At 36.4% G+C, this 17,371-nt stretch overlaps 1 protein-coding gene across 5 annotated transcripts in view; it reads left to right on the top strand.

Moving 5' to 3' along the window:
- Pdlim5 (PDZ and LIM domain 5) overlaps positions 1 to 17,371 on the top strand; it is a 158,642-nt gene that overhangs the window by 63,870 nt on the left and 77,401 nt on the right. The gene's annotated exons all lie outside the window — the stretch shown is intronic.

The raw sequence follows: 17,371 nt of genomic DNA on the forward strand, positions 1-17,371 counted from the left end.
ATCTTCTTTTTTTTTATGTTATTAGTAGTGGCTCTTTCGGTTTCTGCTTTTGTTCCTCAGACTTCACTTAATATTTATATAACTTGCTATGAGATTAGAAGTGAAAGTTCTAGAAGACTTTGAGTTTTGAAAAATATAGCTGTTCTCTCTGCCTTTACCCTTCAACAACGACAAATTTGTCAGAGGTCCAGTAACTACAACTAATGAATGGCAGATTGGAATAATTTAATAAGCACATTCAGTTACAAGAAAAAAAGAGAAAGTATTTGTTGATCCAGACTTAAACTATTAGCCATCTTTTGTTTTATTTAAATAGATTGCTTAATTTCCGAGTACTATTAATTTTATGGATTCAGCTTTCCCTAATAGCAAGGATGAAGAATTTCAGAAACTTACAAGTTGGTGTTTTTTTATTATTTTTTTAAGATAAAAAAATTCAGGGCTGGGAAGGTGGCTTAGTGGTAGAGTACTTGCCTCGCACGCATGAAGCCCTGAGTTTGATTCCTTAGTACCACATAAACAGAAAAGCTGGAAGTAGTGTTGTGGCTCAAGTGGTAGAGTGCTAGCCTTGAGCAAAAGAAGCTCAATGACAATGCCCAGACCCAGAGTTCAAGCCCTAGGACTGGTAAAAAAAAAAAAAAAATCAGTGTTCTATCTGGAATATTTCAACTCATAAGAATTAAAAAATTAGTTATCTTTTTGATAATTAATTTTAATATAAAAATTTAAAAATACTTATCTTTTTTATTATTAATTTTAATACTTAAAAATAACCATTGAGGTGATTTTTTTTGTATTTGACATGCTTCTAATATCTTTTCTGTAGTTTGGCTTTTATCGTTTGTTTGTTTTGGTTTTGTTTTGAACTCAGTGTCCAATTTGCTTGGCTAGTCCTCTTCCACTTGAGCCCATACCTCCAGCCTGGCATTCATTTATTTATTTATTGAGATGGAATCTCATAGACTTTACTGCCTGGGATATCGCCAAACCTCAATTTGTTTGGATCTCAGCCCCCTCAGTAGCTAGGGTTATAGGAATATGCCTACTAGCAATCAGATAAGAATTTTTTAAAAATAGGATTGAAAGGACTATTTCCTCAGTATAGCACTGTAAAGGAGATTGTAATTGTCAGTAAAACAATCAGTAATAGATGGAAAAGTGTTTATCATATATATCTATTTTTCTTTAGTTCAACAAGAACAAAGGTAGTAATAAAATTAGATCATTTGAATAGCAGTTTGACAAGCAGATTTGGTAAATATCAGTTGGTCAGAGTGAATTTAAATCTTGAAATTCAACACTTTGAACTTTGTTGAAGACATGAAATTACTTCTTAACATAAAGTCTTACTTATTTTTATGAAGGAAAAATATTTCAATATTATAGGCCTTTGAAGAAGAAGTATAAAAAACAATACATTTACAACTTGTTTAAGCTGGGTGCTGGTGGCTCATGCCTATAATCTTAGCTACTCAGGATGCTGAGATCTGAGGATCGTGGTTCAGAGCCAGCTCTAGCAGCAAAGTTTGCAAGACTATAATCTCCTGTTAACCACCAGAACAACAGAAGTGGTGCTGTGGTTCAGAGTGGTAGAGTGCTAGCCTTGAGCAGAAAGAGCTCATAAACAGCACCTCTGAGTTCAAGCCCCACACCAAAACCCCAAAAAAAAAAATTTCATTTTAAATAGTTGTAAATTTTTTTGGATTATATTCAAAATTGCCATTTAAAAACTATTTTACTGTATGGAATCCTTTGTACAGAATGTTTTGAGAGGGCCATGAAACAGATATAAAAGAAAGGAAAATGGGCCTGGTGTTGATGGCTCACGATTGTACTAGCTACTCAGGAGGCTGAGATCTGAGGATCTTGGTTCAAAGCCAGCCTGGGCAGAAAATCCATGAAATTCTTATCTCCAACAAACCACCAGAAAACCAGAAGTGGCACTGTGGCTCAAGTGGTAGAGCATTAGCCTTGAGCTGAAAAGCTGAGGGATAGTGCCCAGGCTCAGAGGTCAAGCCCTACAGCTAACCCCCCTCCCCCCAAAAAAGGGCAAATGGTAATGATACTCGTATTAATTACTGATATAAATCCTGGTTCTGTCACTTATTTGTATGTACCTAGGCAACTAATGTAACTGGGTTCATTTGTAAATGACATATAATTGCCTAGGGATGTTGTCATAGTTAAATGAAATAGCATATGTAAAGAACATAGGAAATAAATGAGATAACTTTTCTCTTTTTCCTTTCTTCAGTTGATAAATGAGTATTACTATGATATCCATGTACAGTTACTTCCAGGAGATGTTATATGTTTGGTTTCTTAGCAACAAAAATGGTGTGACTGGAGAGAAAAGGGGGAAGGTAAGGGAAGTCAGGTGGTTATCTGAGAAAGAAAAATCAGACAAGTTCTCTAGTCTTATGCAAGTAGGTTTTGGCCAGTTGTAATTAAAATCTTTTCAAAGAGGCTAATGGACACAAACCCTATGTTTTCTGCTGACTACTGCTTGGCTTCCAAATTATTGTCTTAACCAATAATTTATGGCCACCTAGCAGGAAAAGTAGTGTTGCAGAGAAACCAGTATACACCTAGCCTTGTTTACTATGCTAATTCCTCTTCTTGAGGAATTAGCAGGAATGATTCCACAAGCATCAGGAAAGCCTCGCCTCTAGCTCAGGTATATTTGCCTGATTCTGCCCGTAGGAGGTCCTCTGCTCCTTTCTCATTCCATGGCTCTTCTCAATGGAGGCTTGGTTCCAGCGCCACAGTGTTGCTGCAGCTGCCTCTCAGAGGACGCACTGAGAGGCTGAGGTGGGAGGATTGTGAGTTCAAAGCCAGCTAGGACTACTACAGAAAGAGACCCTGTCTCAAAAAAAAAAAAAAAAACAGGCACATACCTGTAATCCTAGTGACTCAGGAGGCTGAGATCTGAGTATAGCAGTTCAAAATGATCCTGAGCAGGAAAGTTTGTGCGACTCTTATCTCCAATTACTTACTAAGAAGCTGGAAGTGGAGCTATGGCTCAAGTGGTATAAGGCCAGCCCTGAGTAAAATAGTTAAGGGACAGTGCCCAAGCCCTGAGTTCAAGCCCAAGTACTGGCACACACAAAATTACATATATAAATTAAAATACCTAGCTATACCACACACATACATATACAAACATACAATTTATGGTGATTTTATTTATGGCTAACTTAGGAAAGCCAAACTATGTGCCAGTTAAACTCTAGCTGTCTGAAGTGTGGTTCCAATTGGAAACCACTTGCCAAAAATATCTCAGCCATCTGAAACTAAAGAGATGGAAGTTTAGGAGGTGTAATGCAGCAGTGAGGGCTGGGAGGAAAAAGTGCATGTAGAACACAGACCACAGGCCAATTGCAATGAGGAGGGTGACATAAAATGATTCTCCTGGCATCTTCTTCTTATGTGCAGATTTGAGGGGTTAAAATGAGAAGTAAATAATAAGTATTAGTAAGATCACAATCAACTCTTCAAGACCAGAAACATGTATATTTAGTACATACAGAACATGTATATTTAGCACACACATTGTATATATTTAGTACCTAACAATGTGTATATTTAGTGCCAAACACCATGACTTAAAAAACAGACATTCATATATTGCCTTGATTTGTAGAGAATGCCACTTTTTTCCATTAGTAGTTTTTTGTTTCTGTTTTCTGGTAAGTTTAGAAATGGTAAGAAGTTGTGAAGATTCAAGTGGTGAAAGTATGGCAAAAACTGACAAACAGCGCTCTTCTTAGGGTCCCAAATAAACTGTTGTGTCCATAGCTTAAAGAGCTTTGGAAAAGTTTGAAATCCAAATCATCCCCAACTGTTCTCGAGTGGCTATGGTTGCTATTATTGTCCCTGAGACAGAAATAGCTCCGGCTTTATGTAAGTTGAAAAGTGAATGCAGGAGATTGCCTGTATAAAACAAATGCGTGGCACAGTATTTATACTGTCAAAGTGTCTAATTTAATGTATTTTAAAGCCTGTATTAAAATGGCTTCATAAATAGGCTTCCAAATGTTACTGATCCTTTCTAATAATTTCTTTTTACTTGCCAAGATCCCTATGAACAGTCTTTGTCTGGAACTAAAGTGCATATGAAAAAGTCTTTTATTGCTTTAGTTATTTAGTTATTATGTATGAACTGTAATTTCTTGGGTAATATGCTCTGAGTCTATTTCTATATTACAATAAAAATCTACAAACTTCTGTCACCATCCTCTCTGATTTCATTTTAGCTATGTTGACTGAAGTTGATAGCACTTTTCCTGTGAAACTCATCCAGTTACAGTAAATTTGAGGGACTTTCCAGACTCTTGTTTTGCTGGAATTCTTTTATATATACTAGGCTTTGAAACAGTTAATTGCTTATTAACCCACATGTTTTTGTTAAGAGAATATTTTGGATCACCAAATTATGTAAAATTAAAATGAATATTTTCGCATTAGAGAGATAAACTAGCCAATTTCCCCTCAAAATAGAATTTAAATCTTGACATACTAAAATATAGAACAATATCTTCTTCCCAGTTTTCAAGGATTCTATAATGTTTGAATGGATTTCCTTTTATAAGGAGAAGCCCGCTGCTCACTGCAATATGTGGAAGACTTGGCTCCAAGATATCACAACTCAATTATAGAATTTTGTTGGCATGGTTTTTATTTTTAAATGTAATGTCTGTTACTGTAGAATGTTTATAGTTCAAATTAGCATGCTATTATTTTTTCTTGTTTATGAATTTGAAAGCTTATTTGAGTTGCAATACCATTCAGGATTTTACGTTAGGTTTTCTTTTGAGATATTAAAGAAAAAGTGTGAAAGTTTCAGCATTATTTCTTAGTATATTGTATGAGTTACATAAGTACAGCATACTACATAAAAAGGCACTTGATTTTCTTATCCTTAATGAGATACTGGGTTGGAAACTTTATCAATCTTTTAATTCTCTGCTTATGTGTGCATGCATGTACTTGCAGTGGTTCTGGGGCTTAAACTCAGGCCCTTGTGCTGTTGCTTAGCTTCTGTATTTGATTCTCCACATCCCATAGCTTGACTCTTAGGTGCTAAAATGTCCTTCTACAACTGTCTGTGTCTAGAATTTGAATAAAGCATGAATAATTGAATTAGAAAAAGGCCCAGGGTTTAATCCCTCTGCTACAATTTTTTTAAAATAATGGTAATAACATTTAATAGTAATGGTACATTTGGGCAGGGAAGTTATTTCTGGAATTTTGAGGACTGAACTTCAGTCCCTCCATGAGATAGTAAGAATGTGAGATCTGGAAGGGGAAGAATGGCATTGTTTCGGCACCTGACATTTGCACTGAAAAGAGAAAACCAGTTTCTTTGTAGTGATGAAAACATTCATATGCTTTAGGCGAAGGCTGAATTTGTTACTAGAAAGAACTTACTGGAGGAAAGGGAGAATGTAAGGGAAGATTGAGGTCATAAAGTCCAAGATTACAAAGGAGAATATATTCCCTTTTCTTTTGTCATGTCTCTCTCCCTTCTGCAAAGATTTATGCAGTTACAATAGTGTGCTTGCCTTTATGCAAGGATCAGGGAATGAGCAGATAAATTAGTGCATCTCTTTGGTTTTGCAGCCCTTAATGGGAAGAAACTGACATGTAAACTGAAAATTTTGTAATTCAAGTCTGCTTCATGGATTTGTGGGCATCTACTGATAGCAGCTATAGCATGGTGGTAGGATACTTCTGAGATGTATCCCAGGAGTTAGTGAACATGGAATAGGTGATGGACGGGAAGTGGAAAGGGGCTGTTCTCTGCCGAGGAAAGCTAAGACAAAACCACATTGAGTTCTGAAAATATATCAATAGGGTTGAAATGACCTTATCATCATCAGCAGCAGCAACAACATCTTGATGGTGATCATTATTACTATCATGGTTATCTTTATCATCATTCTTACTTTTTTTTTGAGATGGGATCTTGCTGTGTTTCCTTAACTCAAGATCCTTCGATCTCAGCCTTCCAAGTAGCTGGGTTGATGGGTGTGTCCACCAAACCTGGGTGAAATGAGATTTTGAAGGGGACAGGTAGGTTAGGAAAAGGTGAGATGGGTGGGAAGGTTCAGAAGTAGATCTCTGCTGCTGTAGTGAGTTTTTGAGTTTTGTTTCTTAGTTAATGGGAAATGAATGAATGGCTAGGGATATAAGTCAGTTGTAGAGTGTAAGGCCCTGGGTTCCACCCTCAACACTGCTAACAATAAAGATTTGATAATAATAAACTTTTCTATTACTACTTCTAAGCCAGTGTTGAGACGGAGATACTTCGAAGTGCTTTACATATAATTTATTTAGTCCTTTCAAAAATGGCATGAGAGGCAGAACGATTATTCTCTTCTTAAAGATGAAGAAAAGGGGAGGGGAGAACTAGAGCTTCAGGTCACACAACTAGGCTTAAAAACCCATCTATTCTGCGCGGTGATAGGAGGAGAGTGAAGAAAGAAAAGATTGGGTTGGACCCTGTTTCACAAGACTAGGTAGAAACTGGGGAAGGCTAGTGCCAGGAGCCATTTGGGTGGAGGAGTGAGAGTTCAGATGGCTTCAGAGAAAGTCCCAAAACTGGTTGAGTAACTTTCTCTTGAGCAGCTGTGCTGATCTCTGTCTCTGCCTCCTTTCTATCTTTTATCTCCCGTGCAAAACTCTATTTTGATCCATTTGCTTAGTTTCTTTCTTTACCTCTTAATAGGAGCACTTACTCACATAATAAATACTTGTCAGGCTCTTATTAGGACAGAGGTGCTTTAACTGCCATGCAGTTAAAGAAAAAGTAGGCTAAGCACAAACCCTGTACCCAAGTCAGAGTGAGCTTCTGGCAGATAGAAGAAGCATGTTTCTTTTGCCCGTGTACTTTGTATTCCCTTTGTATTTGAAAAAGTATATGAGATAAATACACCTGAGTCAGTAAGGTCTCCCTCACTGTGTAGGGAGGCTGTAAAGTTAGCGCTTCATCCTCCTAGTGTATTTAACATTCTCTTTTTAGAGGGGTTCAATACCTGAAATCCAACACGTACTCCTTCCCACTATTTTGACTTGTGAAAAAAAATTTCATATGCCTAAAACTCAATCAGCTCTACCACTAGATTTCAGTCATTTCTACTTTGTTTTCAGTAGTTTTCTTGGCATTTCTTGCACACTTAGCTTATGCATATGCTATATATCAGGCCGAGTATCTCTTCCCCCTTTTGGCAGCTGTTGGCATTTCTTTGTTCTTAATGTCTTGAGTTAGCAAATAAAATATGCATGTATGTATTGTATTTATCATTTAAAAATATATATATATACTTCATGGAGTAGGTAGATCAAGCTAATTAAGTTATATATTACTTAACATACTTAGCATTTTTTTGTGGTAAGGTCATTTAAAATATAGCTTCTTAGCAATTTTCAGGAATGCAGTACATTGTCATTAACATAATCACCATGTTGTACAATAGATTTTCTACCCTTAGTAATTTTTGAGAATATGATACACTGCTATTACCCATAATCACTGTTATACAATAGATCTCTTGAACTTCTTCTCCCCACTGATATTTTCTATCCTTTACCAATGTCTCCTATCCCATCCCCAACTCTCATAAACACTGTTCTACTGTCTGCTTCCGTGATTCCAACAGTTTTAGATTCTACATATGGGAACTCATGCCATTTATCTTTCTGTGCCTGGCTTATTGGAAGTCCTTTAGAGTTATCTCCATTGTCACAAAAAGACCCCTATCCCCACTCACAATGCTGGGTTGTGAACTCTGGCCCTCATGCTTGCTAGACAGGTGCTTTAATACCTGAGCCACACATCTAGCTCTATTTCCTGCTAGTTATTTTTGGAACTAGGGTTTTGTTTTCTGGGCATGTGCCTGGTAAAATATACCTGGTAGCAAGGAAACATGTTTGCCAACTTATCCAGCTCTTTGTTAAGAAGGGTGTCTTGGAAATTTTTCTCCCTGGGCTAGCCTTGAATCACAATCCCAACAAACTCAGCCACCCAAGTAGCTAGGAGTATGGGCATGAGCTACTGGTTCCCTATCTTCTTCTTCCTCCTCCTCCTCTGCTTCCCCTTCCTCCTCTTCTTCTTTTAAATATAATTTTATTGCTATTATTATGGTGTTGTACAAAGTGGTTACCATTTTATAAGTCAGGTAGTGAATATAATTCATTTTGGTCATTCCTTCCTTCATCCTGTCTTCTTTAAGGAAGTAGAGTAGTAGAGCTCTTGCTTAACATGCTCAAGGTCCTTGGTCAAATTCCTAGCACCAAAATATAATAATAATAATAATAATTATTTAATAATAATAATAATTTCAACTGGTTTTATACCATTTTTCCTTTATCCATTCATCTGTTGATGGGCACTTGGGTTGATTCCATGATCATTGTGAATAATACTCAGTGAATGTAGATGGCAATGCAGAAAATGCTTCCCTATGCTGATTTAATTTCCCTTGGGTACACAGACACACAGACACAGATACACACAGACACACACAGACACACAGACACACAGACACACAGACACACACACACACACACACACACACACACACACACTCCCTCCCTCCCTCCCTCCCTCCCTCAGTGGGAGATCTGCATAACTGGGAATTTAATTTTCAATTTTTTGAGAAACCTCCATACAGATTGCTCATTGGCTGTACTTGCTTATATTCCCAGGAACAGTGTCCATTGATTCCCCTTTCTCTGCATCCTCACTAATGCTTGTCATGCTATGTGGTTATTTTGCATCTTCTTCTTTAATGTCTGTGTCTTCTCTTCTGTCTCTTTTGAGATCTCTTGTGATTGGGCTCAGGGCCTACCTGGATAATCTAGGAGGATCTTATCTCAATAGCTGTGCCTTAGTTACATCTGGAAAAAACTTTTTGGTAAATAGTGAACAGGATCTGGTAAATAGTCACAGGATTTGGGAGCTACCATTTAATTTCATTTTACAGGGAGCTGGTGGTGAATCTGGTTCTGACCAGGCATTGTGATTAGAAGCTGTGGCTCTCCACACACATTCTGTGTTGCTATATTCATTTAGTCTCCTTTTATTTGTGAATTGGTCTCTTTTGAGTTTGTTGTTTGTCCTTTAAAGGTGAATTCACAACTGATCAGTTTTGCTACTGGCTGAATCCTCTGCTTTGGAATGCATATGCATAAGATAAATGAAAATAACACCAGCCAAAGAAAAGGCAGCCCACTACTTGGACAACTGAGTAAACTTCTAATCCTCACTTCATCACTTACTATGGTTAGCAAGGTGCTTCAAATCTTAGAACATCAGTTTATTTACCCATAAATGAAGAATGTCTATTTTGCAGTTAGCTTATTTATTTATTAATTTATTTATTCATCTGTTTATTGCCAGTCTTGGGGCTTGAACCCAAGGACTGGGCGCTGCTATTGAGGTTTTTTTGCTGATGGCTAGTGTCCTGTCCAACCACTTGAAAAGCAGCTCCACTAACGGCTTTCTGGGGGTTAATTGGAGATAAGAGTCTCACAAGCTTCCCTGTATTGGCTGGGTTTGGACCTCATCCTCAGATCTCAACCTGTTGTGTACCAAGCTGATAGATGTGAGCCACCAGCATTCATCTTTTTACTTTTGTTTATAGTATTGAACTTAATGCCATGTTCATGCTAGGTAAATGCTTTACCACTGCTCTACATCCTCAACCCTGTTTTAGTTTAGTTGACACATTTGATACAAAGTTTGCCTAAACTAGGCACATGAATATTTTAAAAATATAATTCTAATATCTATGAATTTCTTCAGGGTTACTTATGTCTCTAACCTACTAATATATTCTTTTTACAAGCAGTTCTTTGTAATACAAACAATGGACCTGCTTCTTTAAATTAAAAACTACATCAACTTCTTTTATTGACTATGTATGTTTATGGTATCTTTTTAGAAGTTAAAAAACTTGCTTTGCCTAGTTGTGGTATCTCCCACAACGCACACATTGGTTTTACTGTTTGTATATATTTTCCCTCAAGAAAAAAAAAGATCATTCCTCTTACCCAGTGTCTGACACACATACCAAAAAGGGAAAAATTACAAGAAAGAATGTTGCTCAGATCACAGCATTGGGTTATTGTACTTTTGGAGTGGTAGCTTCTTTATGAGCAGATACTCTTGTTATGCTTGTAGGACACTGTTTCTTTTTCAGAGAAGGACACTTTTTAAGAACGTTACATTTCAATTATGAATGTTTCCTAGATAGGAAACATAATCTTTCATTTTTATCACATTTAGAAGATGTTTGTTAGGAATTAGGGTTGGTAAAACCAAGTGCTTTCAGATAGTTCACTCGAATAGTATTTTGAAATATTTGTTTTCTATTTTTGAGCAGTTAAAACAAATTACAGATACACAATTTGTTTTGCTTCTCTGTGAATGTCCTTATACAATTGGGTTTATAAGGTACTTTGGCTGGGCATTCATGATTCAAGCCTGTAATCCTAGTTACTCAGGAGGCTAAGATGTGAAGATCCTGGTTTGAAGCCAGCCCAGGCTGTTATCTCCAATTAACCACAGCACTGGGAGTGGTGCAGTGGCTAAACTTGAGTGATAAAGCTCTGGGACAGCACCGAGGCCCTGAGGTCAAACCCATGACTAACAAAAAAAGATATTCCGACCCGTGATACTGTATTACTAGTACTGTCCCTGCTATTAAATTTCCTCTGAGAGTAGAAAAATTTTTGTTTGCTATTACAAACTATTTAAGCATCACCTTTTTCACCATCTGTGCACTCACAGCTGTTGTTCTGTGCCAAGCAGCATAGTTTTCAAATGGTAGTAACTGGGTAGGAAAGTAAGATGAGAAATACCCTATCTGGCTTATTTATTCTTTACATTTACTTAATTCTTTGTATTGTTAAGTAGTTGTACAAGGAGTTTATAATTCCGTAAGTCAGGTTATGAGAATATTTGCATCTTGATCAATGTTACCTTCCCCTCATTCTTCCCTATTTTAGTTCTCCCATCCCTACCTTCAAATTATATATTTTTATATAACGTACAATGAATGTAATGACTGCATTTGCTCACCCTTCCCCCTCCATTTTTGTGCTACCCCTTTGTCCTCCCTGACAAAATATATTTCCACTTGCATTTACTTTTAAAATAGAAATTAAAAGCTATTTGGTCATCTTTGGAATTTACTTTGACAATATTCTAGATAGATTTTCTTATATACTACTCATTTGGACATACTTTTGTGTGACTTAGTTTTTTTTTCTCTAATATTGAGTACAAATTAAATTTGTTATTATCAATAGATATCTTAAAATACATGTAGATGTACTTAATTTTTATATATAGCAGGCCATGTAATATTTTAGTGTGTGTTTTGTTAATGTAAAACTAAATGTTGAAGAGTACAAACATATTGGGTATCTTACATGTTTATCTTGGAGCTTAAGGGGAATTTTATCTTAGGTTGTTGATAAAACTTTGGTTCTTCTAGAAAATTCAAATTCTGAAGACCTAAGTGTGCTTTATCCATTAAAACCAAAATAATTCAAGTTTTTTTAAAAAATGGTTGCTTTTATTAAACTGTTTATTCTCATGAAAACTCTTCAACATTTTTTTTTGTATGTGTCAGTTTCACATTGCTGCTATAACAAATACCAAAAACTTAGCAGTTAAAAAATTCCACAATTTATTATCACACAGTTTTGGCAGTCAAGAGTTTGAAGAGGCTTTCACTGAGCTAAAATAAGGAGTTGACAGGATTGTCTTTCTTTAGGAGGATCTAGAAAAATCCATCCTTATGTCTTTTTTTTTTTTAAGGTGGCACTTCTGCCTTGTATACTCTTCCATTTTCCAAGGTGTTTCTCACCTTGTACTAACAATGACTGTTCTCTTTTCCATTTCCTTAAAGACCCCTGTAATTACAGTGGGCTCATTAGATAAGGGAGGATAGTCACCTGGTTAGTTGCCTTTAATCCATCTGTACCCTAATTCCCCTTTACATGTTCTTGAAGGGACACGAGACACATTCATTTGTGAGAACGTTAGGCTCTATCTGCCCCACCTTGTCTTCTTTTCGTGTTAAATTATGCATAATGAATTAGCTTTAACTATATAGATGACATGCTAGGAAGTTTGGTTATTCTTTTCAGTCATCATCTATTGTCCACAGTAAAATTCAGAGTTGCTTCTATTTCCCCTTGGGTGTGATGGATGTCTTTCAGTGTGACCTGCTAGTCCTTTACATAGGTGACTACATTAAACACTTCTGTGTGTATAGAGCACCAGCATTATTAAAGCCTACTAGTAGGAAAGGTCAGTGTTTGACATTGCTTCCTATTCCAAGGAAATACAGTGCTATGAAGTGATCGTTCAGATGTGTGCTGCATTACCACAAAAGGCCTGTTCCCATCCTTCCCTGTTACTTCTCTCATCGTTCTCAGGTCTAATGCAGAGGATGATTATTGAATGCCAGAGTTTTGACCCTGGCGATCTTTATGGCATTCCAGCCTCTGCTTGATTGTCTTGTCATCCAGTATATCCATTTTCCTTTGTGTGGAGTACTTTTTGTTTTTGGCCAGTCCTGAGGTTTGAACTCAGAGCTTGGGTACTGTCCTTGAGCTTCTTAGCTCAAGGCTAGCAATCTGCCACTTGAGCCACACTTCCTGCTTCTTCTTCTTCTTCTTTTTTTTTTTAAGATGAAGAAAGATAAAACAGCAGTGGTACTCAGTGGACACCATGTTGAAAATGAATTATACAACTTGTGGGTTGGGGACAGGAGGGAAAAACTAGAAGTCAAGCAAAAGAACATTCAAAAATAAATATAATTATTACCTGACTTATGAAATGGTAACACCTCTGCACATCATCAATAATAACAATGAAAATATTTAATAAAAAGAGATGAAGAAAGTTTGGGAATGGAAATTTGCATAACTAGTATATGATTGCTCAATAGAGAATTCAGCATTTGACCCCACATAACTTAATTCAAGAGAGCCCATGTCTGCCCCTTAACTAAATTGCCTTTACTTTTAAAATCCATTTCTTGTGATGTTTTTTATAAAGAGGTCTTTTTATTGTGATTGTTGGCTATCCTAGGGATTGAACTCATGGCCTTTTACTTGCTAGGCAGGTGCTCCACTAACCACTTGAGTATTACCTCCAGCCCCTAAGGGGGTCTTTAATGAGAAAACCCTTACTTTAACTTATTTACCTGCAGGAAGATGGGAGTAATGATACCTGTCTCACCCTACCTCACCCATTCAGAGGACCAGTAAGAAATAGAGATATTACCTATACTTTTAGTCAGAGATTCAGTAAAAATAGCTCCTATACATATAGTTTTCTAAAAATTTAAAAGTAGACAGGGATTAGATTGCTGTCAGGGCATTTGTTTAAGGGGAAGATAAAGGGAGGAAATAAAGGGGTGAATTAAAAGACATAAGATGTGAAGAGCCTGTTTACTCGAGTGACTCACCTGATTCTGCTTTAAAAACATGTTAGGAATTCATCTAATCTTCTTAGGACACTCCCACTTCCCTCTGAGCCTAGTATAGTTTACAGATAAATTGGACTTTTTCAGCCTCACTACTTTTGCTATGTAGTCCTTTGCCAATGGTGACTTGAAGTCCTGGCCACACTCTTCGTATTTTGTCTCAATTTCTTCCTTACATAAATAAGTCACTGACCAACACATATTTTACGGAATCCTAAGCTTTCAGTTATCTTGAAAAAGCAATGTAAGGAACTATGAATCTTTATAACGATGGTCCTGTGTCCTTTATTTCATGTTTTGCTTTAATTATTTACCCTTCTTAGTTTCCTTCTAGGTACCCATAAATTATTATTTGTAATGTAACTTTTGTTCTTTGTCCCGATGTTGAAGACATTGTATGCAGTATGCCAACTTTTTGGTCTTCATTTTCCAGAATTTTAAGATTTAGTTCAAAATACACCTCTTGTTTTAAATATGTGTATCCTAACCTATGACTGCATACATATTATTTTTTTCTATGGAAAACATTTTTTCTCAATTGTTAGATTTTATTTTAGGACACTTTAGAAGGATTTATGCTTACCTGCTTAATAGAGACTTTTAAATTACTTTCTAATATATATACAGATTAGATGAATCACAGATACACAATATGGAAAATTTGTAAGCAAGGTTTACCTTGTGCTTTTGTCCTTGTAAGATTATTTTTAAGTCCTAGCTGTTGTCACATACCAAGAGATGTAAGGAAACAATGTGAGTTTGGTTAGAACTTATCACGACTCAGAATAACTTTGGGTTATTATCTCCAGTGAGACTTTAGCTTTGTTGGCAGAGTTCAAAGGGCTCTATCAAAGATACCACAGGTTTATGTTAGCTTTCATGACTTGCCCTTCAGAAATATCTAAGAGAGTTAGAATTCTGACACTCTTAATTTTTAAAATAATAGTGCATCTAACAGAAATTCTCTGTACCTGAGAGTCTCTTTTGACTCATTTACAATTAATGTGCTTTTATTATTTCTCTTATTAGAAATTGTCTATCTTTGCACAAGCTAGAAGAGAGTCAAGAAATATTGTGTAACTTTTCTTGGGACTATATTCTATCTGGACTGAGGCTAAGAGCCTCAAGGGAATGAAATTAAATATTTTCAAAAGAATTAAGAGCAGGAAATGACTGAAACAGAATCAAAGCTTGAATTTAACCTGCCAATTAAAACATTCACATGAAACACCAAAACCCCAGAAAAGCCTAGACAATTTTGAAGAACAGGTGAGAGAAATACTTTGTCGCAGGTGAAAACATAAAGCTCAGGGCAGGGTCAAGTCAGTCCACGTGACCATACAGGTTGTTGAATTCTTCTACTAGAAAAGATTATTCCCAGGTTTCCTAGTTAGTGTGGTCTGAGTCAGGTAAGTCGACAAGGTTGGTGTTTTTTCCTTTGTAAAACTAAATTTCATTGAACTTATTATATCCATAATTCCTGCTAATAATGTTGCCAGTTGAAAATGGTAGGACAATTAGTAGTCTGAAAACTGCTAGATTGACTGTGAAGTCTCCACCTATAGTACCACCCACTTGCAGTGCTTGTATCAGGCTGGGCCATGATGAATCTGTTAATATGTAGCAAGTCAGAAGGCAACCCTGGCTTTTCTGAAAACAAGCTCATAAAACTTAAGCTGCAGTTGAGAGCTGGTGGCTCCGCCTATAATCCTAGCTATAATCCTAGCTATACGAGAGGCTGAGATCTGAGGGTCAAGTCTCAAAGCCAGCTCTGGCAGGCTCTTATCATGAGACTTTTTTTTGTTATAGTAAAGATACTGTACAGAGTGGTTACAGTTACATGAGCAAGGTAATGAGTACATTTCCTATCAAGCATTGTTACCTCCTCCTTTGTTTTTCCCCTATCATCCCTTCCCTCCCCACTTCCCTAATTCCTCCCCACCTCCAACTTGTAGTTTTCAATATAGTGTCTCATACATCTGAGGTTTTATCTTTCTTGCTGTTGTTTTTAATGTATTTATAATGTACTATGTGATTTTTTTTGGTTTCTTTTTTATGTTCTTCCCCTATGGTATAACCCCTGTTGTTACTGTATTTGAGATGCTTATCTCCAATAAACTACTCAAGAAAAAAGCCAGAAGTGGCGCTGTGGCTGAAGTGGTAGAGTACCATCCTTGACAGAAAAGTTCAGGGACAGTGCCCAGTCCCCAGACTCGATGAGACTATTGAGCCTCATCCCCAGATTCTGGAATCCTCTCTCTTCATAGCTATTTAACTGTGTGTAATCTCTTGAAATTAATATGTAGATCTTTGAAAGGTTTAACCTATTCAAGTATATGGTACTCATAACAGAGTTTTGGGACAAAGCTGATGTTGAAATACCCATAATGATGAGGAATTAAATCAGGGCCTGGTTACCTAACTAGCCACCAGGTCCGATACATGCCCAATAAAGTAAAAATTATTGAAGACTGAGGTCATCTTGCTTTGTATGTCCCTCCCCCATGATATAACCCCTGCTTTCACTGTATTTGATGTTGGTATAATTTGGGGAGGGGAAGGGAAAAAACAAATCATTTAAATAGGTGGACCCATTGCAACAATGAGATGTACAAGTCATTATGTCAAAAAAAGAACTTAACAACTTTGGCCAGTGGGGGCGGGGGTGGGAGATAGGAAGGGATGGGAAGGGGAAACAAAGGAAGAGGCAACAATGCTTGATAAGAAATGTACTCATTACCTTGCCCATGTAATTGTAGCCCCTCTATACGGTATTTTCACAATTAAAAAAAGAAAAAGTCTTGTGTAGCTAAGCCCAAATTGTTCTGCAGGAAGAAATGGAGGAGTCTTTTTGCCTTTGGAGATATGTTATTCTCTGTACAAAGTCTGACTTTTTCTATTATGAACTGATTATTTAGATGTTATGTAGACAAAGAGATTGCATGGTGAAGCTTATTTATTAGAAGGTAGGGCTTTTGACTCTGCTGAGAGAGTCTTAACGAGATCATTTGTGGATAAATATATATGTTTTTATTACTTTGGTTGTAAGACAGACATTTGGATAACTTTTATGCATCGTTGTAGTTAACTATTTTCAAAACCTTAATATCCTGGAAGTCATATATTGTATTTAACGACACTGCTTCTTGACAGTATAATATATACTATAGTGTAATTTTCAATGATACACAAGTTGTCACATTGAGTGGTTGAGAGATTTGTTTAAAGAAATGTGAGCAGCATTCGTGTGGTTGGAAAAATTAGGGAAAGATGAAGTTATTGTTTAAAGTTGTTTTTAATGCTTATATAATGAAATAGATTATATCTGAGGCTTAGATTCTTTTTAAAAATAAAACAGACTAAGTTCAAACTTTGTAAATGTAACCTATTTGTATTTAAAAGTCATGAAGTAGTAAAGTATTAAAGTTAATTCTGATTATGTATGAAATAACCTAAAAAGTATTATAAAAATCTCTAAAGTATAGTAAGTTCTATTTTAGGCAAAAATACAATTTTTGTACTTTCAATTTTGTATATATTTTAATTGTTATTATTAAGTTATTAGATTATTATTGCTATTCTACCGAGGAGTTACTGCTTCATAAGTTTCATAAATGAGTACATTTCTTTTTTGTTTGTTTGTTTGTTTATTTGTTTTTTGGTTGGTCGTGGGGCTTGAACTTTGGGCCTGGGCTGTCCCTCAGCTCTTCAGCTCAAGGCGAGCGCTCTACCACTTGAGCCGCAGCACCACTTCCATGAGTACATTTCTTTTTGGACAATGTCATCTCTTCTTTCTTTTCCCCCACCCCTGTTTCTCCCTCTTGTTTCTGCTCTATACTTTTTATTTTATAATGCCAGTACTG

The sequence above is a fragment of the Dipodomys ordii genome, unplaced genomic scaffold (assembly GCF_000151885.1).
Source record: "Dipodomys ordii isolate 6190 unplaced genomic scaffold, Dord_2.0 Scaffold122, whole genome shotgun sequence".
NCBI classification, from domain to species: Eukaryota; Metazoa; Chordata; class Mammalia; order Rodentia; family Heteromyidae; genus Dipodomys; species Dipodomys ordii.